Below are 12,219 nucleotides of genomic sequence, written 5' to 3'. Positions count from 1 at the left end.
GAGCGGCCGCACGTCACTCAGACGCCGGCCGCTCTCACTGCTCTGATGCGGCACCGCTATGCCGCACTCTCCGGGCGCTCTCACTGCTCTGATGCGGCACCGCTATGCCGCACTCTCCGGGCGCTCATCTAAACAGAGCGGCCGCACGTCACTCAGACGCCGGCCGCTCTCACTGCTCGGATGGCCCGGCACGCCGCCGACACTCTCCTGTGTACTAAAGAGCGGCCGCACGTCACTCAAGGACGCCGGCCACTCTCCCAGTGAAACACCGCAGACACAGGGAGACTGTGTACTGCTGAAAGAAGGAGCTTCCGGTCGGCTCCCCGGCGCTAGATACAGGCTCTCCTGCTCTCCCTGCACCCGATCCCCGTACGCTGCAGGTAACATGGGGATGCAGGGGGGGGGGGGGGGGAGGGGGAATAATACCCATAGCAGCAGCAAAGGCTGCATGGGTTCAAGCAGCGCAGCACTTTAAACAATGTACACTGTGTACTGTGATATACAGCACGTTTTATATATATATATAATATATAATAAAGCTTTTGCTGGCATAACTGTCTATAATATCAGTATGAACTGATTATATGTGTAAACACTTTGTATATATATATAATATATATATGAGGCTTTGGCTGGCAATAGGTTATCAGTGGCATAACCTATTGCACGTTTAACCAAGTTTTCTGTTATTTTTGGTTAAGGTTGCAAAATAAATACACTGCAGGCAGTGCTCATATTATTTGACTAAATGCATATATTTTACTGTATCCTACAACTGGGTTATAACTGTATATAAGCATAGTAACTGTATAATAGGCTATTAAGCCTATATATATTAAAACTGCAGCAGGTAAACTGTACTGTGATTTTCTGTGAAAGCATGGCATGACGGCCATTTTAATCATTGCTGGTTTTCCAGTTATAATTCTAGACCATACACCTCTAATCCACAAGGAGGCGCAGGGGTGTTAGTGGGAATTTTTACTTCAGGATAATTCTAGAACATTCCTGCCCTACATCGTTAAGCCACCAGAAGGCGCAGGGGTGTTAGTAGGAATTTGGTTCGGGTTTCATGCCCATGTGAACTGCTTTTCACATAAAGAACAATTTAGTTTCCTAATAAATATGCTGTTCAGCAATATATATATAGAGATATATGCCATATAATAATGTTATTAAGGCGTGCAAGTGTCTGTCTGTTGCCTATTATGATGTCTGTCTACATAGCAAATAAGGCTCTAGTGCAGACTAAAAATGTTAACATTGGCAATTCAAATTAAAACAGCGGTAATCGGAGTCTCAGAATAACTCCGCCAGCGCTAACAAAAGACAGTCTTTCCAAAGTGACAATTTTCCTTTGGGTACCAGAGTGTTTATTTCACTAGTCTTATAATTTAATGCACGATTCTATGTCAAATCTCACACCGATAACTACAAGTGAGAAGTGTACATTAGTCCAGCATTCAGATAGTGCGGGGTTGTGGAAAACATTATAAAAACCACAGATACATTTGGGTCACTAGAATCTATGTATGGAACCATGCCGATCACTGTTAAAAGAAGCTGCAAAGTATATCTGTAAAGCTTCTGCTAACGCCGGTTATTTTCATTGTCGCTAGTTAAGTGCGACAAGACCAGAGCTTGTTTGCTCCTAAATTTGATATATGTGTAACGCCATTTTATCCCTTTAGGATATTCTGCCATTAGCGCATACAATACTTGTAACGGCGTTTTATTCCTTTATAAGAAACAGTCACGCCTTGTAACGACAGGACGTTACAGTCAGCAAGCCAGTGGTTTAATGACCTCTTTTACAATTGTGGAAGCGCGTCTTTACATGTTACATTTGCGAGGTTTCAGGACTTCAACTCATACATGTCTCAGCTATTTACAGCTTAAAGTACAAAACTGCCTCTGTCGAACGGTTTGGCAGGTTGTCATTTAGTCTTTGCTGGTTTATAAACCAGGCAGTAGTACGCCAACAGAGTCAGAGTTATTTATTCACCTCTGTTTTAGCAAGACCAAACAGCTCTGTCGCAATATCAAAAGTCATTTACTACAGTAGAAAATGGATTTTCTGCGGTTAGTATTTGCTTATTGGAGCCACAAAATTTGCATAATTGCATTTGATCTTGACAATGCGTATTTACCCAGTTCGGTATGTTCATCACAGGTTCTAGCGTTTGCAAATCGCCACAACCATTAACCATTTCATATCTACCGTTGCTTATCGCTTTGGGTATTTACCAAAGTGATGTTGGGATGATAGCTCATCTCACATAAGAACTCTGTCTCAACAAAGTTCCTCTAACTTGCGCTACTAAGGTATACTGCGGTAGCAGATCAAGTTCGAAAACAATCGCATCTAATTCCGTCTAAACGATGTCAATGCCTAGGTAAGATGATAAATACGGTAAATCAAAGACTTTTACCTACTACACCAGCAATAACAAATGTACGTCTAGTAATTAGTGCAAAACACGCACACTAGCGGTACATTGGTGTATTCACCTATTAAGAATAAAGATGTGTTTTCAATTTAGTTCACCACCCTTCACTCGCGTTTCCCACAGAGGGAAAAGGGTGCATATACTCTGGACGACAGTCGCAGAGGGTCAGGATTTGTAGTTAAAATCAGCGACAAAGGTTCTAAAACACGACAGATTGCTGTCGATAAAGGTCCTAGAACTCTGTGCATTTTACAATGCAATACATGATTCGCTTTCAGTCTGACCAGGTATATACTCTATTTTCTCTTCAGAACGAATAAATCTTTCGCCTTTTACTAAAGATTTCTGTGGAGAGGAACAACCATGAGTTTCAGGTAAATGTTTGATGCCTGTCTCACGCTGGCCTTAAGCAGTCAAACAAGGCAACGGCAGTTGCATACACAACAACCAGTGAGAACCAAGAAGCCGCATGGCAATGCGGCATGTGACTCAAATCCTCAATGGCTCAGAACACCATTATGTGAAAATGTCAAGAGATCATTACGTGAGTGGACATCTGTTAGACAGAGGATCTCACCCGTCAGAATTTGGATCCTGAAAACTGGACATTAAATCCAGAGGTGTTTCATAGGTGAGTCCACAGAAGGGGGTTACCCTCAAGTATACATGATGGCATCTCGCCACAATTACAAAAGCTCAGTATGTGTACAAAACAGATCACAAGGGCAGTGGCGGTGGAGTCTCTCACATTCAGGTGGTCATTCATCATCGTGTATCTGGCTCCACCAGTTTCCGCTGCTCTCTCTGTTGTCAAAACGGCTCATAAGACAGTTGTCACAGTCATACTGGTGGTAGCTCATGGGTTTCGGAGAAGTTTGCTTCTCGAATTTTCAAGGAATACTTGCACACGATCTTGGCCCGCTCATAATACGTCCAACCTGTTACATCAGGGAACGTTAGTTTACCCATAGTTACCTATGTACCTATTATCTAGGTACCGCAGCTGCGGTTGACGGGGTGAGGGTGCAGACCGCCCTCTTAAGAAATTGAGCATTACAGTATCGGTTATACTAACCATGTTACGAAATAGTAAGCCGTTTAAGGCAGCTCATTTTTACAAAATTTCGTGTGCTTACATAGGTTGTAAACCTCAGAAGTTTCCAACATCATCCTTCAAGTAACCCGTATTCTGTTAAACGGGGTGGGATGGAAAACTGCGTTGATCTGCACGAAGAGTGCAGGTATCTGTGTGGTAAACTTATTTTCAAAGACGTTTGCCTCTATTGGCGTCTGTACACATCTTTCTACAAGGTGTCATCAAAGTTCACACTCTATTTATCCCACCTACAGCGCCAGGCGACTTGAAGTTGGGTTCAGATTTCTTACAGTTTTCATATTTTGAACCCTTTCAACAAATGGGAATTAAGTTTCTCACTTTGGAAAACAATTTTCTTATAGCCTTGGCTTCGGCAAGGGTTTTGTTTTCATATTTGGGTGCCTTGTATTCCAAGCCACCGTATTTGAGTTTTCTCATGACAAAGCAGATCTTCGGACGAATCACGCTTTCGTATTCTTCACATCAATATACCAATAGGGGTTCCTGTGTGGACAGCACATTCTAGAATTCTGAATGTGGTACACGCATTACGCGTTTATATATGTCCCGAACGTCAACAGTATGTGATATAAATACGTTGTTTGTTCTCTATGATACTGCCAACTGGGGTTAGCCAGTTTCTTAGCAGACATTATCCAGTTGGGTAATAATAATGACTACAAGTCAGGTTTACTTTAAGGCTAAGTTACAATCGCCTACGTCAGTAATAGCTCATGCCACAGGTTCTGTGGGAATGTCAGACCCAGTGGGTCGTGGAGTGTCTAAAACGCGGCTATATAGCCTTCATGTGCACCATGTTTGTGCACGTTTACACGTTATAAATGGTGGCGCCATCAGCATTTAGCTTTGGGCTGCCTACTGTTACAAGTATCAAACAGCTCTCCCGCCCACGAGGGAAGCTTTGGTACGTCCCAAGAGTACTCCAGTGACCCCTAGTGGATGATAAAGAAAGTAGGATTTTGGTACTTACCAGGTAAATCCTTTTCTTTGAATCCATAGGGGGCACTGGACGCCCACCCAGAGCAGTTTTACCTGGGTTGTGTTAAGCTCAAGGGAGCTTAGGGTAACAAGTTTTACTTCATTGATATTAAGCTCAAAGGAGCTTATGGTAACACATTTTCACCGATTGGTTCAAATTATAAAGTTCTATCGGTTATGGTGTCAACTGTTTAGTTGACAGTAAGGTTATGGGTCAACATTGTGTTGTCCGTTATGTTATAGGTATTCTCCATTGTCAACCTCTCTATATCGTTCCTGTTCGCTCAGTAAAAAACACTGAGGTCGTACACTGAGGTACTCGGGGATATGGAGGGGGGGGAGGGTCCTAAATTTAAATATTCAGTGCCCTTGTTCGGCTACGCCCGTCCATATCCCAAGAGTACTCCAGTGCCCCCTATGGATTCAAAGAAAAGGATTTACCTGGTAAGTACCAAAATCCTACTTTTTCCAGGTGGGCATTCTCCATGACACAACACGTGAGGGGAACATCAAGCAAGCTACATCCCTGCCTTTTGCCAAGCCACCTTGACTCCAAACTTTTCACAGCAACGATCAAAGGGGAACTACAGCAGAAGAAGACCCAGGACAGGTAATTAATGATTATTAATTACTGATAATATTTCTTTGGTATACATCGATGCTTTAAAAATAGATCAATAGGGAGGGGGCACAGACAGATAGCAGATAGGCCATACTGGGGGGGCAAGGAGGGGGTACATAGTGCTGTGCGTAAGGTATTAGTAGTGGCACCCCAGTCCGCCACAGCACCAGTCACCTGCTCAACCCTGCAGCGCCGAGCATGATAAGGATGGTTACAGATAGATAAGATAACTGTGAATAGATAATATTAGAGTTAAGACAAGATCTTTAGCATGCTCGACGTTGCACCTTTGTCTTTTCTAAGTATCAATGTCTGCCAGGAACATATTATCACGCTTCTCTCTTTTTCCAGGTGGGCATTCTCCATGACACAACACGTGAGGGGAACATCAAGCAAGCTACATCCGTGCCTTTTGCCAAGCCACCTTGACTCCAAACTTCTCACAGCAACGATCAAAGGGGAACTACAGCAGAAGAAGACCCAGGACAGGTAATTAATGATTATTAATTACTGATAATATTTCTTTGGTATACATCGATGCTTTAAAAATAGATCAATAGGGAGGAGGCACAGACAGATAGCAGATAGGCCATACTGGGGGTGCAAGGAGGGGGTACATAGTGCTGTGCGTAAGGTATTAGTAGTGGCACCCCAGTCCGCCACAGCACCAGTCACCTGCTCAACCCTGCAGCGCCGAGCATGATAAGGATGGTTACAGATAGATAAGATAACTGTGAATAGATAATATTAGAGTTAAGACAAGATCTTTAGCATGCTCGACGTTGCACCTTTGTCTTTTCTAAGTATCAATGTCTGCCAGGAACATATTATCACGCTTCTCTCTTTTTCCAGGTGGGCATTCTCCATGACACAACACGTGAGGGGAACATCAAGCAAGATACATCCCTGCCTTTTGCCAAGCCATCTTGACTCCAAACGTCTCACGGCAACGATCAAAGGGGAACTACAGCAGAAGAAGACCCAGGACAGGTAATTAATGATTATTAATTACTGATAATATTTCTTTGGTATACATCGATGCTTTAAAAATAGGGCAATAGGGAAGGGGCACAGACAGATTGCAGATAGGCCATACTGGGGGAGGCAAGGGGGGGGTACATAGTGCTGTGCGTAAGGTATTAGTAGTGGCACCCCAGTGCGCCACAGCACCAGTCACCTGCTCAACCCTGCAGCGCCGAGCATGATAAGGATGGTTACAGATAGATAAGATAGATAAGATAACTGTAAATAGATAATATTAGAGTTAAGACAAGATCTTTAGCATGCTCGACGTTGCACCTTTGTCTTTTCTAAGTATCAATGTCTGCCAGGAACATATTATCACGCTTCTCTCTTTTTCCAGGTGGGCATTTTCCATGACACAATACGTGAGGGGAACATCAAGCAAGCTACATCCCTGCCTTTTGCCAAGCCACCTTGACTCCAAACTTTTCACGGCAACGATCAAAGGGGAACTACAGCAGAAGAAGACCCAGGACAGGTAATTAATGATTATTAATTACTGATAATATTTCTTTGGTATACATTGATGCTTTAAAAATAGTCCAATAGGGAAGGGGCACAGACAGATGGCAGATAGGCCATACTGGGGGGGGGTAAGGAGGGGGTACGTAGTGCTGTGCGTAAGGTATTAGTAGTGGCACCCCAGTGCGCCACAGCACCAGTCACCTGCTCAACCCTGCAGCGCCGAGCATGATAAGGATGGTTACAGATAGATAAGATAACTGTGAATAGATAATATTAGAGTTAAGACAAGATCTTTAGCATGCTCGACGTTGCACCTTTGTCTTTTCTAAGTATCAATGTCTGCCAGGAACATATTATCACGCTTCTCTCTTTTTCCAGGTGGGCATTCTCCATGACACAACACGTGAGGGGAACATCAAGCAAGCTACATCCCTGCCTTTTGCCAAGCCACCTTGAATCCAAACTTCTCACAGCAACGATCAAAGGGGAACTACAGCAGAAGAAGACCCAGGACAGGTAATTAATGATTATTAATTACTGATAATATTTGTTTGGTATACATCGATGCTTTAAAAATAGATCAATAGGGAGGGGGCACAGACAGATAGCAGATAGGCCATACTGGGGGGGCAAGGAGGGGGTACATAGTGCTGTGCGTAAGGTATTAGTAGTGGCACCCCAGTCTGCCACAGCACCAGTCACCTGCTCAACCCTGCAGCGCCAAGCATGATAAGGATGGTTACAGATAGATAAGATAACTGTGAATAGATAATATTAGAGTTAAGACAAGATCTTTAGCATGCTCGACGTTGCACCTTTGTCTTTTCTAAGTATCAATGTCTGCCAGGAACATATTATCACGCTTCTCTCTTTTACCAGGTGGGCATTCTCCATGACACAACACGTGAGGGGAACATCAAGCAAGCTACATCCCTGCCTTTTGCCAAGCCACCTTGACTCCAAACTTCTCACAGCAACGATCAAAGGGGAACTACAGCAGAAGAAGACCCAGGACAGGTAATTAATGATTATTAATTACTGATAATATTTCTTTGGTATACATCGATGCTTTAAAAATAGATCAATAGGGAAGGGGCACAGACAGATAGCAGATAGGCCATACTGGGGGGGCAAGGAGGGGGTACATAGTGCTGTGCGTAAGGTATTAGTAGTGGCACCCCAGTCCGCCACAGCACCAGTCACCTGCTCAACCCTGCAGCGCCGAGCATGATAAGGATGGTTACAGATAGATAAGATAACTGTGAATAGATAATATTAGAGTTAAGACAAGATCTTTAGCATGCTCGACGTTGCACCTTTGTCTTTTCTAAGTATCAATGTCTGCCAGGAACATATTATCACGCTTCTCTCTTTTTCCAGGTGGGCATTCTCCATGACACAACACGTGAGGGGAACATCAAGCAAGCTACATCCCTGCCTTTTGCCAAGCCACCTTGACTCCAAACTTCTCACAGCAACGATCAAAGGGGAACTACAGCAGAAGAAGACCCAGGACAGGTAATTAATGATTATTAATTACTGATAATATTTCTTTGGTATACATCGATGCTTTAAAAATAGAGCAATAGGGAAGGGGCACAGACAGATTGCAGATAGGCCATACTGGGGGGGGGCAAGGAGGGGGTACATAGTGCTGTGTTTAAGGTATTAGTAGTGGCACCCCAGTGCGCCACAGCACCAGTCACCTGCTCACCCCTGCAGCGCCGAGCATGATAAGGATGGTTATTGATACATAAGATAGATAACTGTAAATAGATAATATTAGAGTTAGGACAAGATCATTAGCATACTCGACGTTGCAACTTTGTCTTTTCTAAGTATCAATGTCTGCCAGGAACATATTATCACGCTTCTCTCTTTTTCCAGGTGGGCATTCTCCATGACACAACACGTGAGGGGAACATCAAGCAAGCTACATCCCTGCCTTTTGCCAAGCCACCTTGACTCCAAACTTCTCACAGCAACGATCAAAGGGGAACTACAGCAGAAGAAGACCCAGGACAGGTAATTAATGATTATTAATTACTGATAATATTTCTTTGGTATACATCGATGCTTTAAAAATAGATCAATAGGGAAGGAGCACATACAGATAGCAGATAGGCCATACTGGGGGGGCAAGGAGGGGGTACATAGTGCTGTGCGTAAGGTATTAGTAGTGGCACCCCAGTCCGCCACAGCACCAGTCACCTGCTCAACCCTGCAGCGCCGAGCATGATAAGGATGGTTACAGATAGATAAGATAACTGTGAATAGATAATATTAGAGTTAAGACAAGATCTTTAGCATGCTCGACGTTGCACCTTTGTCTTTTCTAAGTATTAATGTCTGCCAGGAACATATTATCACGCTTCTCTCTTTTTCCAGGTGGGCATTCTCCATGACACAACATGTGAGGGGAACATCAAGCAAGATACATCCCTGCCTTTTGCCAAGCCACCTTGACTCCAAACTTCTCACAGCAACGATCAAAGGGGAACTACAGCAGAAGAAGACCCAGGACAGGTAATTAATGATTATTAATTACTGATAATATTTCTTTGGTATACATCGATGCTTTAAAAATAGATCAAAAGGGAGGAGGCACAGACAGATAGCAGATAGGCCATACTGGGGGGGCAAGGAGTGGGTACATAGTGCTGTGCGTAAGGTATTAGTAGTGGCACCCCAGTCCGCCACAGCACCAGTCACCTGCTCAACCCTGCAGCGCCGAGCATGATAAGGATGGTTACAGATAGATAAGATAACTGTGAATAGATAATATTAGAGTTAAGACAAGATCTTTAGCATGCTCGACGTTGCACCTTTGTCTTTTCTAAGTATCAATGTCTGCCAGGAACATATTATCACGCTTCTCTCTTTTTCCAGGTGGGCATTCTCCATGACACAACACGTGAGGGGAACATCAAGCAAGATACATCCCTGCCTTTTGCCAAGCCATCTTGACTCCAAACTTCTCACGGCAACGATCAAAGGGGAACTACAGCAGAAGAAGACCCAGGACAGGTAATTAATGATTATTAATTACTGATAATATTTCTTTGGTATACATCGATGCTTTAAAAATAGGGCAATAGGGAAGGGGCACAGACAGATTGCAGATAGGCCATACTGGGGGGGGGCAAGGAGGGGGTACATAGTGCTGTGCGTAAGGTATTAGTAGTGGCACCCCAGTGCGCCACAGCACCAGTCACCTGCTCACCCCTGCAGCGCCGAGCATGATAAGGATGGTTATAGATACATAAGATAGATAACTGTAAATAGATAATATTAGAGTTAGGACAAGATCATTAGCATACTCGACGTTGCAACTTTGTCTTTTCTAAGTATCAATGTTTGCCAGGAACATATTATCACGCTTCTCTCTTTTTCCAGGTGGGCATTCTCCATGACACAACACGTGAGGGGAACATCAAGCAAGCTACATCCCTGCCTTTTGCCAAGCCACCTTGACTCCAAACTTTTCACAGCAACGATCAAAGGGGAACTACAGCAGAAGAAGACCCAGGACAGGTAATTAATGATTATTAATTACTGATAATATTTCTTTGGTATACATCGATGCTTTAAAAATAGATCAATAGGGAGGGGGCACATACAGATAGCAGATAGGCCATACTGGGGGGGCAAGGAGGGGGTACATAGTGCTGTGCGTAAGGTATTAGTAGTGGCACCCCAGTCCGCCACAGCACCAGTCACCTGCTCAACCCTGCAGCGCCGAGCATGATAAGGATGGTTACAGATAGATAAGATAACTGTGAATAGATAATATTAGAGTTAAGACAAGATCTTTAGCATGCTCGACGTTGCACCTTTGTCTTTTCTAAGTATTAATGTCTGCCAGGAACATATTATCACGCTTCTCTCTTTTTCCAGGTGGGCATTCTCCATGACACAACACGTGAGGGGAACATCAAGCAAGATACATCCCTGCCTTTTGCCAAGCCACCTTGACTCCAAACTTCTCACAGCAACGATCAAAGGGGAACTACAGCAGAAGAAGACCCAGGACAGGTAATTAATGATTATTAATTACTGATAATATTTCTTTGGTATACATCGATGCTTTAAAAATAGATCAAAAGGGAGGAGGCACAGACAGATAGCAGATAGGCCATACTGGGGGGGCAAGGAGGGGGTACATAGTGCTGTGCGTAAGGTATTAGTAGTGGCACCCCAGTCCGCCACAGCACCAGTCACCTGCTCAACCCTGCAGCGCCGAGCATGATAAGGATGGTTACAGATAGATAAGATAACTGTGAATAGATAATATTAGAGTTAAGACAAGATCTTTAGCATGCTCGACGTTGCACCTTTGTCTTTTCTAAGTATCAATGTCTGCCAGGAACATATTATCACGCTTCTCTCTTTTTCCAGGTGGGCATTCTCCATGACACAACACGTGAGGGGAACATCAAGCAAGATACATCCCTGCCTTTTGCCAAGCCATCTTGACTCCAAACTTCTCACGGCAACGATCAAAGGGGAACTACAGCAGAAGAAGACCCAGGACAGGTAATTAATGATTATTAATTACTGATAATATTTCTTTGGTATACATCGATGCTTTAAAAATAGGGCAATAGGGAAGGGGCACAGACAGATTGCAGATAGGCCATACTGGGGGGGGCAAGGAGGGGGTACATAGTGCTGTGCGTAAGGTATTAGTAGTGGCACCCCAGTGCGCCACAGCACCAGTCACCTGCTCACCCCTGCAGCGCCGAGCATGATAAGGATGGTTATAGATACATAAGATAGATAACTGTAAATAGATAATATTAGAGTTAGGACAAGATCATTAGCATACTCGACGTTGCAACTTTGTCTTTTCTAAGTATCAATGTCTGCCAGGAACATATTATCACGCTTCTCTCTTTTTCCAGGTGGGCATTCTCCATGACACAACACGTGAGGGGAACATCAAGCAAGCTACATCCCTGCCTTTTGCCAAGCCACCTTGACTCCAAACTTTTCACAGCAACGATCAAAGGGGAACTACAGCAGAAGAAGACCCAGGACAGGTAATTAATGATTATTAATTACTGATAATATTTCTTTGGTATACATCGATGCTTTAAAAATAGATCAATAGGGAGGGGGCACATACAGATAGCAGATAGGCCATACTGGGGGGGCAAGGAGGGGGTACATAGTGCTGTGCGTAAGGTATTAGTAGTGGCACCCCAGTCCGCCACAGCACCAGTCACCTGCTCAACCCTGCAGCGCCGAGCATGATAAGGATGGTTACAGATAGATAAGATAACTGTGAATAGATAATATTAGAGTTAAGACAAGATCTTTAGCATGCTCGACGTTGCACCTTTGTCTTTTCTAAGTATCAATGTCTGCCAGGAACATATTATCATGCTTCTCTCTTTTTCCAGGTGGGCATTCTCCATGACACAACACGTGAGGGGAACATCAAGCAAGCTACATCCCTGCCTTTTGCCAAGCCACCTTGACTCCAAACTTCTCACAGCAACGATCAAAGGGGAACTACAGCAGAAGAAGACCCAGGACAGGTAATTAATGATTATTAATTA

General features: G+C 43.8%; 1 non-coding gene across 1 annotated transcript; it reads left to right on the top strand.

Moving 5' to 3' along the window:
• The first annotated feature begins 2,741 nt into the window (after positions 1 to 2,741).
• Positions 2,742 to 2,856, top strand: LOC135054124 (U5 spliceosomal RNA). Its single transcript, XR_010243373.1, has one exon. It is a non-coding gene; the product is annotated as a U5 spliceosomal RNA (small nuclear RNA).
• The last annotated feature ends 9,363 nt before the right edge of the window (positions 2,857 to 12,219 follow it).

This window comes from Pseudophryne corroboree, chromosome 2, assembly GCF_028390025.1.
Source record: "Pseudophryne corroboree isolate aPseCor3 chromosome 2, aPseCor3.hap2, whole genome shotgun sequence".
Taxonomy (NCBI): domain Eukaryota; kingdom Metazoa; phylum Chordata; class Amphibia; order Anura; family Myobatrachidae; genus Pseudophryne; species Pseudophryne corroboree.
The sequence above is the reverse complement of the archived record's forward strand: the minus strand, read 5'-3'. Positions and strand labels throughout refer to the sequence as shown.